The sequence below is a fragment of the Pieris brassicae genome, chromosome 1 (genome assembly GCF_905147105.1).
Source record: "Pieris brassicae chromosome 1, ilPieBrab1.1, whole genome shotgun sequence".
Lineage (NCBI taxonomy): Eukaryota > Metazoa > Arthropoda > Insecta > Lepidoptera > Pieridae > Pieris > Pieris brassicae.
In genome coordinates this window covers 19,124,093-19,144,317 of record NC_059665.1, presented here as the reverse complement: position 1 = coordinate 19,144,317, position 20,225 = coordinate 19,124,093, and the positions used below count along the sequence as shown (strand labels likewise).

General features: G+C 32.4%; 1 protein-coding gene across 3 annotated transcripts in view; it reads right to left on the bottom strand.

Moving 5' to 3' along the window:
* LOC123708795 (apoptosis-stimulating of p53 protein 1) overlaps positions 1-20,225 on the bottom strand; it is a 175,796-nt gene that overhangs the window by 98,906 nt on the left and 56,665 nt on the right. The window lies entirely within an intron of this gene.

Sequence of the window (20,225 nt, the reverse complement as noted above, 5' to 3'; positions counted from 1 at the left end):
AGTTAACCATCCCCACAGTCCCCGCGATAGCGACTGCATGCGCTCGCGGGCCTGCAGTTGTGCATTTTTACCTCCTTCATAAAAAAAAGAGAAGGGACAAGTCAAGTGTCTCCATAACCGACAAGCATGCATCGTAGCAAGTGGATATCCATGGTCTTTGCCTATCTCTTCCGCAAAAAGGCGGAAATATACTCATTAAAAATAGAATATATTTTTAACTGTCTATTGGCCATCAAAACGTCTGAAAACATCAAAAGGCTGAGATTGACATATACCTGATATGTCAATCTCAGCCTAAATACACAAAAACCTGTTACTGTGTTCGTGTATACAAACACTAAATAGGTCTTTGTTAAAAAAATTACTTCTAACTATTATGGACACGAGCCATTATTGAGTAGATATCGCTTTATTTATTAACACATAAATGTTTCGAATGCACCATTGTTCGAAGTCTATTGATAAATACCTGAGTTTATTTCTATAAAAATATATGAATGTTTCATTTAATACTAAAGCCACAATAAGAGACCTTTTCAAAGTATTCAACTTATAAAGTTTTGTATAATATGTTCCCAGTAAGAGAAGTACAATTTAAAATATTTGCAATTTACTTTCATGTATTAGTTGTAAGTAACATAAATAAATATTACATTATAGACGCTGAATTCCTAATTCCAATAGGTTTTCGAACGAGTTGCCGGCGTTAACAGAATTATACAATGTTTTTAAGAATAAAGTCGTTTCGATAGTTATATTAAAGAACCATTCTTTACAGTACTATAAGTACAAAGTACATGTGTACATACACACAACAATAAATTTTTTTCACACGGTGGTAGTCCAGAGACGCGTTATGTGTCTTTTATTTTATCGGAAAAAAGAAAGAGTACATTTGAGAGTCGTTGATGAATAAAGTTTGACAACTAGACTATGATGAAGCGACCAACTCAGTGTGGCTTAATATAAGGCATTTAACATTCCATTTTCGATAATGAATATTGCAAGCGGCTACTTAAACATTAACATGGAATAGAAATATCGAGCTGCCACCTATATAATCAAACAATAAAGTGACGCAAAAGAAGTAAAGATTATATCCTACATATATATAAAAACATATAGAAAACTTTTTTTAATTTCTATGCGAATGTACGTTATATAAGACTGGCAAGAAAATATGAACAGACATGTGAGAAGTTAGCCCTAAATGCACCAAACCTTGTTAAAAGGATTAAAAACACTATAAAAGCTTATACTTGCGCCAATTCACTCGGCGGGAAAAAGCAAATATTACACAATAAATGTTACTACACGACTCGGGAACAATGTAGTTGGTGAATCAAAAACGGTACTGTTTTAGAGATTACACACACGCAGCTAAATACTTTACATATTTAATAACATTCAGAACTAAATCAGTTAAACTTCTGTAACTAAATCTGATAAGACACGGCACTTTACACTATGATCGCTCTTTACAGTGTAAACACAATTGATAGAAAAAAAACTGGGTACAATAAAAGTGTGTAAGATTCAGTCTTTATTGATCAATAGCGATTACAGAGAACTCTTCATTTCTCATTTTCCTATTACTGATACCAGTAGACAAACACGTCGAGCATTGTTAATTACGTATAATTACTATATACTATAACACGTAAGGGTAATTTGTTAAGGCACCCAAGGATTTCTTTTACCTTACATTATAGGTGATTATGTTAACTGCTAATGCTTAACTCAAGGTAACCAGTCCAACTAGTAGTTATAACTTAAAGCTACCACCCGGTTGGTTCTAATAATACTAATCAATGGATTCCTTTTACGAGTTCTATGCGCTTACTTAATAAATCTTGCAGAGCCGATGTGTATAACGAAAACCTATATAGCCATGAATCATGATAGCGTGATATACATGAGATATGTGGCAAATGTAATGTTCCGAAACCCCAATTGTGGATTTGGACATACCAATCAGGAATAATTATTTCGCCAAGATTCGAACTAAAGACAACGTTTTTTTTATGTAATAGAAAGCAAACTAGCCTGACCTGATGTTAAGTGATACCGTCGCCCGTAGACTCACAGTGCCAGAAGGCTCGCAAGTGCGCTGTCAGCCTTTTAAGAATTGGTACGCTCTTTTCTTGAAGGACCCTAAGGTACGCTCCGTTGTAGAACGACGGATGCCGAGATGATACGGATGGTATTTGTATTGAGAAGCGACGTCAGTCAGTAATGGGAACCCATCAAGATTCAGTGTCGAATTGACTACGACGAGCGTTACTTCACTTTGGTAATCGATCTGCGCACGCTACATCACAAATGTATGAGCCCCTCAAGTTGAGTTCCATACGAGAAGTGCAATCCGATTCTACAATTGTCTCCTGCTTCGCCTGTGACTGCCCGCGGCCAGGAAGTAATCTACCGCGTCTAGACAGCTTTGAAATTCCATTGAATATCAATCGTTTATCAATATGATAAATATGTAATGTTTGATCGACGAATCGAAGCACAAAGGGGCATTAGTTTTCAGATTGTACTTTAACAAAACTAAGTTTAGGTTGAATTTTCTAGAAAATGAAAACTACGCTCTTAAATCAGCCATTGGACTATATCGTTGAATATAATTGAGTTGCGGTTTTTGAAACACTTAAATGATAACACTTTTTACATACATATCTGAAACAACAAGTAATAAGGTTTAGTTTTTTTTAAGTTTTCGTAAAATTTTACATTAAATCTTCCTTCTTCATAGTTATGTATTTGCACTTTTTGTATTTAGCCTAATAAAAGTTCCGTTTAACATTATATTTGACATTTAAATTAAGTAAAAACAATAATTAAATTGTCGAAAAATATTGGCGATAATTCATAAGCAAATAGGGAAATATGATATTCGTACCGTGTGAAAATCGTAAGAAATTACTGCATAGAAAAGCCATAAAAGGATGCGCGCACGCATGCTCTATCGCCTAAGTAAAAACAGAACGCATCTAGAAATAGCAATATCTATGCCTAGCTTCATTCCTCCGTCCATTGATCTTCGTTGTAAATATTAGTTCGCAATTTATGTTGAAATAACTTCGAACGTAGAACTTTACAATGAACATATTTACAGAGCAAAGATAACACAAAACAGAGTAAGTAATTTTAAAAAGGATATTGTGAATCGGTATATAAAAGATTTTTAAAATTAGAACAATTGTTCAATTGACTTACGAAAGTATCTACTTGATTCAGTTGACTGATCATTGGTTGTATGTTATATACATCAGTATTGGTTGTATGTATAAAATATATATAAGAAAAATCGGAATAATTTGGGAGTAGTGGAGAGTCAGTATCTTTACGTTGTAAGATCATTGAGTGGCACTGGACTTGATTTTAATTTAAAACCAACTTAATTTCTTTGAATTTAAATACATTACAACAGTCGTGGTCTCTCGCTCATATGAAATGATGGTACATATATATTGTGAACCTCAGAATATCGTATAAAGGAGTACAGGCCAAAACTAATATTTAGGCGCCTTATGAGTCACAAAGTTTATTGCACTACACACATTGTAGTTGTGCAACCCACGTATTCAAATAAATCTGCCGGTAATAACTTTCCCATTGAAACTAAATCGTCAAGTCACGAACTATTTTGCTTAAATGACGTCAGTTAATCCTTCGACAAAAGATTTTTCTTCATGTTTTTCATAATATGTGTATCAAAATACTATCCTCATGACATCAAATTTACGTAAATTTGATTGAACTCTTGAATTAGTTTGATATTTTGGTTGGTTTCCAACAATAGTAGAACCAATACGTGACAAGAATTAACGAAAAGATATTGAATTTATATTGTAGGAAGCAATTTTCATTTAAATAAAATTGATAGTTAATAAAGCAATTATTACGTATAATAAATCTTAATTGATAGTTAATAAAGCAATTATTACGAACCACGACACCTACCCAATAGTCTAATAGGTTAGAAAATCAATGCTTCGATAATTATACAAAACAATTTTGCTGGAAATACGAATATGACTAACCTCAAAGCATGTGTGATAGTCATCACAGCTGTGATACAAATAGCACATCCGATGTCCCAACATTATAATTTTATAAATAGACAAATGCGGACGGACAGATTCTCTAAGCACAACCACAGAAGCATAAAATGCTATAAGCACTATCTGATCCGTAATTAATACAATCTAATAATGAATGGTTTACATCTTAATTGGCTAATTATGTGGACAAGACCTAAAGCATTCCAGACAGTTGAACGCTTGCACAAAATGCATTTTATTCGATGTAAATTACACTACATATTTAGCATCTTTTTAAAATATGTATGTGGTTTTTCTTGTTGTCTCATTTAGTTAGAACAGTTACGGAAAGTAACTTTTTTATCAAATTTATGAGGTACCTTTACAACAATCGTGAATTCATCATCATTCTAACAGAAATCTCACGATTTATAGCATGAAGTTTGGCAATGTTTTCATAGTGCATAAAAAACGTAAATATAATAAGGAAGTGATAACAAATTCATCAAACGCATGAGAGTTAACAGAGTAACAACGCCATAGATGAGAACGCCAGAGCCATAAATGGGTCTTATTACTGAACCAAAGCGAATTTTAATAAAAAAAGGATAAATTACTTTTTAATAAGATTCAGGAATCCAGTCTCACTGAAGTGCCTTCAAGAAAGGTACTCGACTTGTTAAAAGGACAACGAGAAGATCATTAAATTTTCTTAAAATGTCAAGAAGATGCCAGTCCAAATATCTGTGAACCGGTTATTTAACACGTTTATTGTGAAATATTATTAAAAATTAAACTCTTAATATTGATCTCGGTTAATTAAAATAAATATACGTTAGTATAACTTTAACGATTTTAATAAACAGAAAACAATGTGTTATTTGACTTGCTTATAAAAGTAGCGATAATTTAACAACTGAGCCTCCGATATATAGACACTGTTGATTCAACACATCGGGTCATGAACTAAAAGCTTGAACTATCAGCTGATCGTTAATGATCTAATGTTAGGATGAGCCAACCTTGTACATTGTATTTCGCAAGCTTTTCTTTCGCTTTATAAGAGCTGCAACTTTAAAACTTAGCTGGTAAGTAACACATACAATTATCTCTCTAGCATTTTATAAAGACTCATTCATAACATTTGGTCTAAGAATAAATATAGTCTGAACGAATTGTATACAAAGCCTTCTATATAATATTGTTACGATGAAGTTTATCTAAGAAGGGTTCACAAGGTTTTTGTAACATATTGAAAAGGCACTCGGTCCTAACAGCTCCGCCTACTATAACATTTAAGTGATCCGAATAAACTGTCGGGTATCATACGAAACAAAAAAGGCTGTACACGTACTTGATCCTAAATAAACACGAAGCGTTCCCGTTTTCCTAATAAACATAGAGGCCTTTGTAATTCAACACCAAAGTGCAATTAACATTCTAGGGTTACGGTTTACGCATTTTTGTTGATACAGTGCATAGAATTGAAGACTATGTCTAATTGTATCGAAATATTTGTATTGCGAGAAAATTGCAGAAAATCTTTATGTAAACACGATATAATATTAAAGCAGATTTTAGTATTTTAATCGCATATTAGATCAAAATCAATATATATGAAAAACTTCATGGAGTTTTAGCGCTAATCTTCACCTTAATGCCACCTATGTCGGTGTAAATTGTGGAGCATAACGAGTCGTTATGAAATAAATAATACTCCTTTTAAAATCAAACAATGATTTAATAAACAAAACATTCAATTTTTGCATTAGATAGATTGAATCGAAAAAGGCTGCTTTAAGAGGGTTTAGTATAAGCACTGATAGTTAAATATACTGTATTTGTGCGGGTTTCCTAGACAATGAACGAACAATGCCAAGAACAGTGCGTAACTAATGTGTATGTATGTGTAATTGTTACGTCACAATACAATGGTTTCGATTATCTCGAATTCGAAAGTGCCGCATAGAAAGTCTTGTGGCAATTGTCCATCTGTTTTTATATAGTCTATAATATGATTGATGATGTAGATTGCAAAAATATTATGTCTGATAATGTCTTAATCTTTGTTCCGAATAGTTACGTAAACAGAAGAAACTTTCAATCAGGTAAATGCCTCAAAAACGTTAAACATTATTACTTGAGATGGCCAGCGTAAAGTTCTGGATTACCACTCCTATTTTTGCAAGGGGCCTTATATTCATCATACATATGGACCCCAACTAATTACTGATGATATAATTTTGTAAATGACAAATGATGTTTTCTTTTTAAAAGTGTATTCCTGTTATAATTGTATCGACAACAATAAACATTACAATCTAACCCAAATTAAAACTATTCAGTAATTTTAGTCTTTCTTAACTTTCTTAATGCTTAAAATAGGGATGTGTCCAATAAGATTACCTACATTCAGACTATTAAAGAGGAGACACTCTGTTTATGTGTTCTTTTTTACACTGTGTGTGTATTAACTCTTAACTGTATCCTATTATTTTGTCGAATCCAACCAAGATTTTACTTCAGAATTAAGGAACAACGGTCAGGTTAGATAAATCCGATAAAAACTAGTATTTATTTACTACACTGAAGCGTAAGTTCACTTACGCTATAGGATACAAAGCTTATTAATATTCACCACATACCATTTCCTAAGTGTATTCTAAGGAATCGATTATTCCCATACACAATGGAATTACTCTATTTTATTGTAAAATACGAATAAAGATTACTTAGAATTTAAGCTATAAAGAAGTTATTTTATTCTATTATTTTTGTTTCAGTTCCAAACACATTTATAAATCCACAAATTTCCAAACACATAACTTAATTATTCATGCTGTCATTATCAATTTAATGTCTATGAAATTTCTGACAGGCCATATATTAAATAACACGTAGACCGAATACAAAATCAGCAAATACTTTACACTCAGTTTAGTAAATGTTAATGCAATATGATAACTTTCAATAAATTTATAAGACAAATTTGTCAAAAGTAACAAGCTTTATCGTTAGCGAAAGCATCTCACTTCACTAAAAGCTATTTAATGACAAACCGGAAGTGACAGGCGATAATAAATAAGCCGTAAGTATACAAATTGAACTTCTATTATTATTAATTACATGTAAATTAAATCTCAGATATAAGATTTAATTATACTACTATAATATGAGAAAAACTGAGCTATCATTTGATTAATTTAAGGTTAAGCTAGCCTGCGTTTATATGGCGAACATAGTTTTAATTACAGCAATTGGAATATATGTAGTGTCAGCAACGAAGCGTTCTAACCAAACGTGTATATTCAGTAAATTACACGAAAACAAGATGCAATCTATGTCTAGTAGATTAATACGTCTAATCTTGGTGTTATTCTAGAATGTAGAGTTTACAGCTACGTAGTTTATTACAATGGTAAATGGATAAATTCATGAAATTGTAGTCCAGCCAAAAAAGAACTAAAATTAATTTCCGTTAAATTTTCTAACAAATATCTAATTATGAAACTATACGTTGATTTCACGCGCATAACTGGTTACAAGGCACTTTGGTAACTGTGGTTTCTTGAGTGACAACTGCCGCCCATGCACACTTCACTCGTGAATAATATTCCGGCTTTAAAGGTAATTCGCCATACACTGAAATCGAATTACGTATTCATTCATAAGCGGTATATTTGATACTATGCAAATAAACTTATATTTATTTGTCTTTTGGAACTACAGTACTAAAAGAACTCTGACTTACTTATTTTCTACATTAATCCTGATCTATTTAAAATGGTAATAACATTCTATAAAATGAAGCCTATTTTCCTCATATGCACTATAAAAAGCTCGTCGGTCGATCTCAATCTAAACTTAAATTCGCTGAAGCTGAAAGTTTTCAAAGCTTTTTGCCTGTTGCTTGTGGAAGATCACGAATAGCTTTAAAATTAAGTTTGTTTCGATACATTGCATCGTTGAAGCTTTGATATTGACGTTGCAGAACGATACCTTGTTTCCCCTTTGACAAACCGAACACCAGTAATAAATATGGCTTGAATATATTCAAAATGTTATACGCTCTGTTTCACCTAAAATGTAATTCAAAACATTGTTCATTAATTTCTGATTTTACTAATTGTTACAACAAAGTTATCAAGCCACCTCGCATTGGACAACAGCCCGTGAATTAACAAGACATGTCGGTCGCAAACCGTTCTTCTTTTAGGGTAGAAGCATTTGTTTCAAAATTAGCAGATTAGTATAACATAAATGTTATCGATAAAAATAATTTCCCATGATCATACGCTGGACCACCATCTGTTCCTCCTACAAGACTAAACCGTACAATAAACTAATATATAAACTATAGTGAATTTATATATGTCCGGATCTATACAAATAAAAATGCATAGCAAAGTATGTTACCAAGTGCAAAAATTGAAGACTATATGATTAATTTCATATTTTTCCATTAACTCTGAGGAAGGTTTTTATCGAGAGAAATTTATAGGCAAATACTTAAAAATGTTCCATATCGCGGTATGTAGCTACTAAAACGATAGGATAAAACTACGTTCGCGTACGTATTTACTAGTATACATAAATATACTTACACAATCGAAAAATCGATTAAATATTCACCTACTATTAGCATTATTACATGTAACAATGACGACTATAGATACAATAGTGAACCGAAACTGTCATTAGAAGATAGGCACCGTGGTGCAACGACACCGGAAATATAACGGAGCCATTTGCATATTGCACCTGCGCTAAGATTTACCTTTAGTAAACTTTGATTTTGCATTTCAAATACTTTCTGATGCCTACTTTATAGTCTAAAGTATGGTTCTACAAAAATTTAATTCCCTCACATTCAACTAAAGAAGTCTTACCTACGGTTTTTACTCTTTCTGTCAAATTGTGTTAACGCTGTGATAAAAAGAGACAGATGAGTATGTGAAATCGGAGAAATTATACTGTTTTTCTTTTTAAGATTTTGGATGGTTATTGCGTCATGGAATCTTCAATCCCTTATAAAGAAACTAATTGACATTTAACGATGTATGTTGAATTTTCGTATATAATACGATTTAAATAAGAAAAACCATTATTTTATTTACCGCATTCGGGGAGACGTTCTATTTAAAGGAAATATATATGAGGTTGGACAAACCACCTACCACAATTCTTTATTGATAACACGTGGTTTAATGCCATTGTAATTTTTTATTACGAGGTGTCGCGCCACAATAATGATAGAAATTATATATATAGTAAAATGAATGTATAAACTATAAATTAATTGTTTATATAAAAACAAACCTGACTGACTTTCGCGTTTCAATAAGTCTTTGCATTCAACTAAAATATTAGCAAATAATTTAACATTAATAGAATATTTGTAATATTCTATAAAAAAAAAAAATTAGAGCAATGATGACCTATTGACTTCACCGTGCGACTCTCATCTCTGAGGTCGTGGTTTTGATAACTGGCTATCCACCAATGGACTTTCTGATTATGTACGGTAAAAGAAAAACAGGTGAAGAAACCAGCATGTCTCAAATAAAAAAAATTACGACATGTGTTTGAAAAAAGACACATCACCTAACTGTTTGTAAAATAAAAAAAACTTCATGCTAGGCGCAAACTCTGAAGCCAGGCGACCTAGACTTAGAAGGCTTGTAGCGCGACTAGGTTATTATTATTAAAAATAACAAAAAAAAAGAACAATATTGTATAAATTTATTAAATTGTGTGCTAATAATTTAATTACTATTCAAATCATCATAATGTAGGTACAAAGAAATCCCACAGAAAATGCATTATTTTAAAAATTTAAAAATAAACAACTGCAACAAAGAATGCACGTAAGGCGTTAACGGATATTTTATATGACGTCATTGCGAGCCATAGAGCGTACTTCCGGTCCCGGGGAGGGGAACAATAACCGTGCACTATGGATACGGCGTGTAGTCTGTGGAACGGTAGTATTTGTTTTGTACAAGGTACACTGAATGCGTTGGATTCTTCTTGTTGAGAAAATACATAGAAATAGCGTTTTCTTTTAAAAATAAAAGCTTTGTGGTTAAAGCACACGGCATATACGATAGCCCACAGTGTTGGACGGTTCCATTAAAGGGGACTGGGCTCTAGTGGTGAGGGGCTATTTTAAAACACTGACTTCATGGTGAGTGAATGAATATTTTAAAATTCCCGCCACTCTGAAGTTAGTCGTAGAATGCGGTTTGGTATGGTAAGGTAGACTGTCAACGTTGACAATTGACAATACCTTGTCTGTGTGATCACCAAATGTCAGTGGCGCGACTGTTTCGTGGCAGTAAGTGAATTCTTTATTCACTTGAGTTTCGAACGTCGCCTGCGCCGGACGTGCGCACTGACTGTATTATAATGTCGGACGACGGTAGTAACACCAATTTTGCAAATATTAATCGCGTTGAATCTGTGACATATATATTATAAACACTACACTATTACACATCTACATTAATTTATCTTTATAAAACCCTGGGATGTTCCATTCCAATATTCGAAACTGTCACTACATATGTGACAAGTGTTGTCTGCTATTACTTACAGATTCAATCTCCAACACACACGGTCCCCGTAAAAACGACGTTTCGAGTTACAATTTAAAGGCTGTCAAATTACCAATAAAACAGACGAAGAAATGTATCTGTTTGTCCATTTGGAGTTCTGGAGCTTCAAATGAAACATAATAATTATAAGTATTATTTCAATATTTTTACTAATCGGAACGGTTTGGATCAGTGTTTCCCAACGTGGGGACAATTAAATTGTTAAGTATTTTTTTTCAATCGATTAAATTAAATCGATAATTAATAATAATTATTTGGAATTGAAATTTTAGTTTTTTATTATTTATTTTGAAAATGTGCTTACAAATTCCTAGTAATTCCTTCCTAAAACATATCATATAGATTTTAAGAATTAACAAATTATCACATAGAGCGTTATGAACTATCCAAATGCTACCCGGAACAAGTTTACAAAATACCAGTCTAAGACTTCTTTAGTTATCTTAGGTTTAATAGTGTTTACTTATGAAGGCACAATAAAATTAGCGATATAGTGAGACTAGCCGTTTATTATACTCATACAAACACATACCATATAAATCTTTAAACTAACCAAGCAAGTATTCCTACTTTATCGAACAACCAGTATTGGCATCCGGCTTTGGTCGTATGCTTTTTTATTAACTCTGTTCTTGAGTATATTTTTATTGATTTTACACTCACGAATATTCCCTAAGATTGCACGAAAATAGTGCCTTACTTAAATAAATACAGTTCAAAAACTCAATAAATAATTCCTAATATGCCTAATAACAAAACCGTATAAGTTTTTTGCTATTTAAAGAATTCGCAAATTATTTTGTCTAGTTGTACAATATCTGCTTCTATCGTAATTACATAAAAGAATTTAAAAATGCCATAAGCAAGTTCTACTTCTTAGAAAAATGTTATTCTCAGAACCTATTTTCTATGTTTAAGCCTTAAGAAATCGTTATAAAAAGCTGTAATAAGTGCCTAAGGCAGAATAGCTTTAAACTCGTGACTCTCGCCGACGAAATGCACATAACTCCGTGACTGAGCGCGGAGTTTAGTAATAAGTAATAACTCGAAAAGCGCGGTAATGGCAGAAAATGTTTGTTGGAACTTGCAATTCACTTGCACAACCTCGGTGGGCCTTCTTTTGTTTCAGGAATTGAGCAGTTGCTACGCTTGCGTCTGGAATTAATCATTCGCAGTGGGTTTGCGCGTTTTCAGTGCGTTTAGGTTGAAGATGTTGGGTTAGTAACTGCTTCGGTTAAGGCAAAGAAGGATTATCGCAAATTTTCATTTTAAGAATAATAAGGAAGACCAAAATATCCGTTTAACTTGTTGCTGTACATGTACGGTAGTCTAATTATCTAAATCATTCTTTTATTTATAAAATATAGTAAGCGGAAAATCCAACGAAAATATAAAGTCTCTGAGAATTGGAAATCAAAACTTGCGAAAATCAAATAATTGTTTAATCAATTTCCCAATTGCATTTCCAAAGATCCGAATGTATCATATGGTCACGATCCGAGTGCTATTTTGTAAAGTTTTGTCATGTTTTTATCAGATAAGTTGATGTATCAACGTATGTATACAATGTAGTCATTAAAATATTATTTTATTTAAAGGGTTAAAGGAAATACTAACAAACGATGAGCGGCATTTCATGTATGAAGCTATAAAACGTAATAAAAAATGTGTTCTTGACGTTGTATTTTTTTAATAGCTGGAAGCGTTCTATAATCAGGACTAGTCCCCAAAGAGCTACAATAATCTAGAACACGATTCTCTTTTCACATTAACTGACATAATTTTATTTCCCTATCCCTATTTGCATCGTTAGTGCCCATTTGTCAGGCAGAACGAATCATATTGGCTGTGATTGCAGTTTTGCGTGTCACGACGTCACGAGGTCATGCGAAATCAACTTTGAATTATATTATAGTTTTATTAATCGAATTATTTTATATGTTCCGCTTACTTAATTTGAAATGGGCACATTAGTTAATAACGTTTTCAGTGGAAAGTTATAATTAAGTCAACAGGCATTTCATGAGTTATATTAGTTATTAAACATCAATCTGTAAAATAATAATAAATAAATACAAATTTTTGGAGTAAAAACCGATAGTCGTAATAGCCGATGACGTTGTTATTAAGAACCTAATACAATAGAATTCAGGCGGGACCTTTGATTTTGTTCAATATAACCGGTATGTTGTTGTAAACGATGTCGTATTATCATTACGATTAAACAGTAAGTAAGTAACGAAATCGATTAAATGGTTCAACAATGTAACTAAACATAAATTAACAAAATAGTAGTAGGTAGTAAATACATGAACTTGCCAGTGCCTAACCTATATGTAATCCATTAATGCCCTATCCTAGCACGCATTGCTGTGTCAGTGTCTCGGGGTGGGGGAGAGGTGTAAATTTCAAAATCATGTCCTATTATATACATTTTCGTCATATAATGAATTCAAAGTGTAAAAAATTGGCTATGTTTGGATTTTTTTCTATCGAGCGAAGTTATTTAAATCGTGTATCGATCTTTTAAAATGAATGCATAAACTACTCTACTCCACCATATATCTATTCGCCAAACTTCAAGATATGATGACAAAAAATGGAAAGAAACAATGTACTTTTTTGGTGTTGTGCGACCGTATAGGCCCTTAAGTACTTACGCTATAATTTTGAAAATGGAACAGTTGTGATAAAATTAAAAGCTATGGTAATATTTAATATAAAAAGGTATTATTAGTACACTGAAATTTAAATAAAACGTGCAAAAATGGACCTATTCCATTGATTGTTCATCGCAACTAACCTTGGTGAATCGTGTAAAGACGTAGCACCCTCACGGTGGAACATGACTCACGAAAACGATCGAATTTTCAGTTCATGACAGGTGTACACGATTAACAACAAAGCTAAAAGTTCCCATCCAATTACGTTCATTTATTATTTTCATACTTTACAAATACCTGAATTTTAAGACTATGACAGTTTGAGTTGTAAACGTATACATACATTGTACAATGTTTGCTAAAATATTCCTTCCCTGTTAAAATATTAGTAACCATGGTAACAAACACGCTCTTTAATCAATGTTTTTAATTAAGGCTTTACTTCACGTGAATGTAAGTGCGTGCTCCTAGCAAGAGCAGTGTTCGCCTAGTGACAACAGCATGCGACTCTCATCCCGGAGGTCGTAGGTTCGATCCCTATTCAAGAAAAGGCTGTGCACCAATGAATTTTCTTTCTATGTGCGCATTTAGCATTAGCTCGAACGCTGAAGGAAAACATCGTGAGGAAACCGGCTTGCCTGAGACCCAAAAAGTTGACGGCGTGCGTCAGGCACAGAAGTCTGATCACCTACTTGCCTATTAGATTAACAAATGATCATGAAACAGATACAGAATCTGAGGCCCAGACCTAAAAAGGTTGTAGTGCCATAGATTATTATTATTATTAAGTGCGTGCTCCTCTTTCACCATTTTATTATTATTAATTAACTATTAATTCCTTAAGAAGTCATGTGGAAAATGGTGTAATGGTTGCAGCTCCTTACAAACATTGTGTAAAACAAAAAACTTGGCAATTAAGAAGAGTGACGGAGAGTTTATTGCCAGTTCTTCTTGTCCGTTCTACGCCCTTGATTTTAAAACATGGCAGTAAATGTAAAATTAGAAGCGTTTAATATGTATTTCTTTTTTTACGTTCATGAGTGTACATTGTGTTACCAAAATGAATAAATGATTTTGACTTTGACTTTGACAAGGCTTGGAACGCAGAAACGACTTAATATCTATTTACTCAAGAAGAATGATCGGTTCTCAGTATCCGGATATCTTCCTTTGTATGTTACGGGGGTAATACTTTTGAAGTCGTGACTAGTTCGTTTTATCGCTCCCGTGAAAAAAGATGCCGCAATTATTATATAGTATGAAGCTGGAAGGGTCAATGCTTTCGTATAGACATTAAAATCGAGTAAAGAATAAATCTGGAAAGGGTATGAAGATTGGAATTTCAAACAGCCCGCATTAAAGGTGACAATTCGGCATTTGGTCAAGAACTGGTGAGCTGGAACTGGAAAAGATGGCGTGGAATAGACCGAAAAACAAAAGACAGCTAGTTTTTTTAATTGCACATTTGCATAGCGTAAATACCAACGTCCATTGATTAAACATAAATTATGATCAGTTTGTAAAAAGAGGCAGGTGTTAGGCACGCACCATAAAGGACAAGAGCCTTACTCTTGAAGGTTACTTGTGAGTTCAAGTTAACCGATGTCAGTTAACTTGTTATGAATAACTAAACGTTTCTAAGAACCCCAACGGTGTCCCGTTTCAAGACTGGACCCTCGGCACAAAAATTTTATTAAACCTGTATACCTACTGAACACTGAATTTAGACTGTTTTTGTTTCAGCTTTAAGACTTTACCTTTTTAAAATAATAAGTAAATAAAATTTACATTCGAAATATAACGTATACAGTCTATTAACGCACGTTGGCAACCCTACTTAACGAGATATTGTTTTATTTATTTGAACAAAATGTAAAATTAAGACTTTAAAACTAAACATGACTTATATATATTTAATGTAAAAATAATTATAATAAAAATGATATTATATATGTATATAATAAAATGCTACTAAAACACTGTGTGTGAGGTGTGTGGTTTTTATTTAAATTATTCATTGTAATATCCCAAAACTTTTTTGTCCATAAAGAAAATCTAGGCTGAAATAGTGCTCATTATCGTCGAGGCCACATGACCTTATTAGTTTTATGGGTCCGCTCGATCTACGTCCAAACTGGTTTGTGAACATACCGATAAGTATTTTACGTAACTTGACCCATGCTAAGTTTCCGTTCAAATAACCAAATATGGGATAATTGAAGATAATCTGTTTAAGTTTGCTCTAGTACTTTGGTACATTCTTGAGACGCACGCCATCTTTTAACGCTTTCCTGTTAGAGACGTTAAAAAATAAAGTGCTTGTATCGTATGGCAAATTAATATGTATCGAAAGATATTCCACATAATTGGTATAAACAAAGCATTAATTTCAAAGTACTGAATGCGTCAAGAATATATCACTAACCGCGTTTAGTTTCACGCAGTAGTTGTAGACCATAAATAGTTGTGGTTTTAATGAAAAGCGACGGAGAAAATTTGCATTCAGTTCAAAATGCCCGAGAACCAGCGGATTGATCTGGCGTTCATTCATTTATCCTGCAGCTTGCAGCCGAGTTGTTCCGAGAGAATACAAAATTCCACACGAAATTTCTCGATGTTCCTCAATCGAGCGTTAATGACCGTTGTCCGACAACACAGAAACGATTGGTTGGTCCATTGACATTGGACAAAACATTGTTTAACTTTGGAGTAAAATTCAAAATGGTTAAGTAACATTCTTGATATAAAATATAACCGTGACTCACAAACATTAATTATTAATTTGACAATTACTGTTAGCAAAATTTACTATCAACTGAACAATTTATTAGATTAAACGATACTATCAACAGCTAAACGTTAATAGATTACAGATCTTGTATAAATAGACAGCTTTACGCTATTGTCCGCATAACTGTATCTTGTATTAGAATACCGCCTAAGTGCTACTCACAGTCAACACGATGAAGTTTTAATGAACGTAAAAATAACAAACCAGATTAATATATATAACAAGACATTTTATATCAGTTTTATCAGTTAGATTTTAGAAATGCGAAAAGAATGACACGGCAGGAGACATGTTCTAACAAAAAACGCTAAATGGACGCTATATATACAAATATCTAATAAATTTTGACAAATCTATCTTAAATAATGTCACTTAAACATTAACGAATCGAATGGAATTCGTTGGCCACAGAAGACTTAATTATCTGTGCAACTCATTTGATTTGGAAAATTCTTGATATATCTCTTAGTAAGTTTAATGACCTTAATTAAGAAAAGAATTAAGATAAGAGTATCAACCTTTATTTCAAGAACCTTTTTACTTCTATTTTATAGGCCTTAGTTGGTGTAAAGGGAATTCTATTGTAGGAATAGGGTTGGCATGTCGCATGTGAACAAAAAATCGTAAACAACGTGTTTTTTTGGGTGAGTAAGTTTCTTTAGACTTATTTATAAAAACAGCACCGCTACTTAGTGAATCATCGGAAATGTAGTTAAATTCTTCAATGTTTGCTTTTGTAGTACATTGAGTGAACTATCGTGTATCAAAAACCTTTAAAATAAGTGAATTCGTTATTAGTCTTAGTTCAAGACTGAGAAGAACCGGTGCTTCAACTGGTATCTTCAATTAAACAAAATTTATTTTTTTACGAATCAGTTATAGGAAAAACAAGTTATAAACGTCTTGGTAATGGGCGAGGCATATAGCAAGAGGCACAGGTTAAATATAAACTTGAAAGACAACTATATGGAAAGGACTAAGGAGTAGAAGGAGAAAAGGGGGGATATAAGATATACGAATAGAAGCGTTAGCAGGAATCGAACATTTGAAAAGATTGTAAATAAACTGATTTTAATATTATTAAGTTATTATAATTCATTCCATTCCATTTCCATTATATTTATTTGTTGATTGTTTATTGTATGCAAAATATACTTTAAATTACTAAAATAGATTTTAAAATTATCCAAAAACAAGTTTGGTTCAACCCTAAGTGAGTGATCAAGGCAGTAATTACAAAAGTAACAATTAAACCTCACCATTAGAATAACAATAGCACGTGAGAGTTTTTCCTACATTTGAATATAACCAGCTACACGGTAGTAAATGTAAAAAGGTAATAAATAATCTCCTAATAAGGGTATTTAGATGTGCGAAGACAAAAGGTTTGATAACCCTCAATTTATCAAGAGATATAGATATATTTGAAACATGGGCACTAAACACACCATACACCGGCCTGTCCTGGCTTTGGACGGCCCGTTACCTGTTTATCAAAATATTTTGGAAATAATTATACCCTATATTACACAGGGATGCAGTCTTAATAGAGGTTGGTGGTGAAGAGAGGCTTTGTAGTCATTCGTTTCAAACATTCAGATACATACATGGACGTAGCCGTAGACCATTCTGAAGAGAACTCTAAACGGAGATTTTATCATTTCAATAAACGTATAATCATAGGAAAAAGGAAACGTTTCCGTCAGTTGTAGCTCAACCACTTGCCGATTCATAACTGGTTTGAGTGACCCATCCACTTGATCTGTGGCCAACTTTCACGAGATTCCTCGGGGCCGTGGTGTTAGCATAGATTAAAAGAACTTCGAATAGTTAGCAATACTTGATTGTATTTCTTAAAATATCACTAGAATAAAATAATTACGGATTCGCTGGCAAAAAGCACCAATTATCTTTGTTAAACATATTTTAGCCCTCTTAACAAAAGTGACAATGAAAATTGTGTCGGCATTATGCAGGTTACGGGACTTCAAAACAAGGGGGAACTGATAGAAAGCCAAAACATCTTTGCCTTATGAGTAAAACACTACTCATAACATGCTTTTAATTAATTCTAATTAATTTATATGAAAGTAGGTAAGTTCCGCATTACTGTTACATAAAAAAAAATTGTTTAACTATAATTACAAAATATCCGTTTCGTAGTTAAGGTAGATAACGCGGAGGTCCCCAGTTGCTTTAACTATGAAGACAACCTGCTTTAAAACACATACAAAATAACTATATATATTACTGACAAAGCTTTAACTGGCGGATTGGAATATATTAGTGAAAATAATAATAATCTTAATACCAATATCTAAGGCATAAAATCAATTTTGTCAATTCCGAAGAATGGAAAACATTTTCACAACAAACTATACATACGGTTAACAACTATACATACACTTTTTAAATCACCTTTTTGTATATACAAAATATACTTTTATATTTTTCTATTGTAAATGTTTTTTTAGAAACCAACAGCACAAGCCTGATGGAATTCCTGCTATCACTACAAAATATTGTAAGCCAATATAATTGAAAGCTAGTAAATAATTTCAGACCTCTGAATATTAATTTAGTAATCAGTCAAACAGTACAAGGTTATTTTAAGGTTATTAAACTATCAATCTGAGCCCAACCAATAGTATTTACGAAGATATTTTACATTATTTTGAACTAGAGACAGGGTAACATTAAGACCCCAGACTTAATGCGATTCAAGACGCTGGTATGTTAAAAAATATTTGGTCACATATAGGAAATATCGATACGATTTCCATATGAAATATAAATATATATATATTTGCAAATGGAGCCTTACACTTAGAACACACACGAATTAATTTGAATGTTTAACTTAGTTATACTTAAGTATCGTATAACGTAATTAAGACAAATAAAATAACTAATCCTTTTTTAGTTACAGCCAACGAGATATAGATTACAATTTATAAAATGTGAAGCAAGCGGCTATATTTAATATTATACTCTGGCATAAAGGGCTGAATATGAACAAACATTGTGTAGGTCAGTTATTTAATGGGTAAACGCTAAAATCTAAACCCAGACGATACTAAATGTCAACATGGAGCGACCACAATTGGCTTCAATGCTACACTGGAATTCGGATTGTAGATAAGACGCACAGTTAAGTAAATAGGTACTTTTACCTAGATCCTACGTACGTCGCTGTATTAAAAGTTAAGTAAAAGTTTATTAGTCAATACTTCCTTCTTCCTGTGTTTTACGTAATTAAATGTGTTCATGAGTGTCTTTAATTTAAAATCGAATTAACACAACCGTCAACAGCATTTATTTTCAAGAAAAAATTATATTAACGAAAAACAGAAAAGTGTACTCCGCAAAGATTTCAATGTCATATATTCGTGATCTTGACTCTTTCTATATGGGATTACATTATTATTCATTTTAAATAATAACATTCTGACGAAGTAGCCAACGTTCCACTTCCATAGTAACTAATAGTTTTTTGTTGTCCTTCATCTACGTTTATATGGAAATGTAATAGGTTTGCCAAATCGAATGCCAACAAACCGGTTAAAGAATAATTTACACTCATCTAAAAAATGTTAAATGTTTAATATTTCTTAATACTTTGAATACGTTAAATAACAAGAAGAGTGCCAATTAATAATAATACTAATAGCGGATAAACCTTTAAATTGGCTAAGGTTCTATAAACTCTAAATTGGTTCAAAAATTTAGTGTGTATAAACACGCTTTAGTATTTGTAAACGTTGCCAATTTCTTAATCAAAAAGGTCAATAAACCCTGACGATAGTACCCACGTTCTTTTACTACCTACGTAGGTAAGCTGTTATAGTAAATTGCAAAGTTTAAAAAAAGAATAACTATCTTTCTCTATCTATTTAGAATTTTAAGTACCTACATAGTCAGTTATCGTATAATCATGAGTTTAACTTACCCATTCATTTAAAAAATAAATTCTCGCTGGCAATTATTTTATATAAACAAATAAAGAATACTCTGATATCTGAAGTATGTATATGACAATATAGTAGTAGAATCGTGTATGTATGTATATTTAAGCTAAGTTTTTATTTCCTTTCTTTTCCTCATTCAG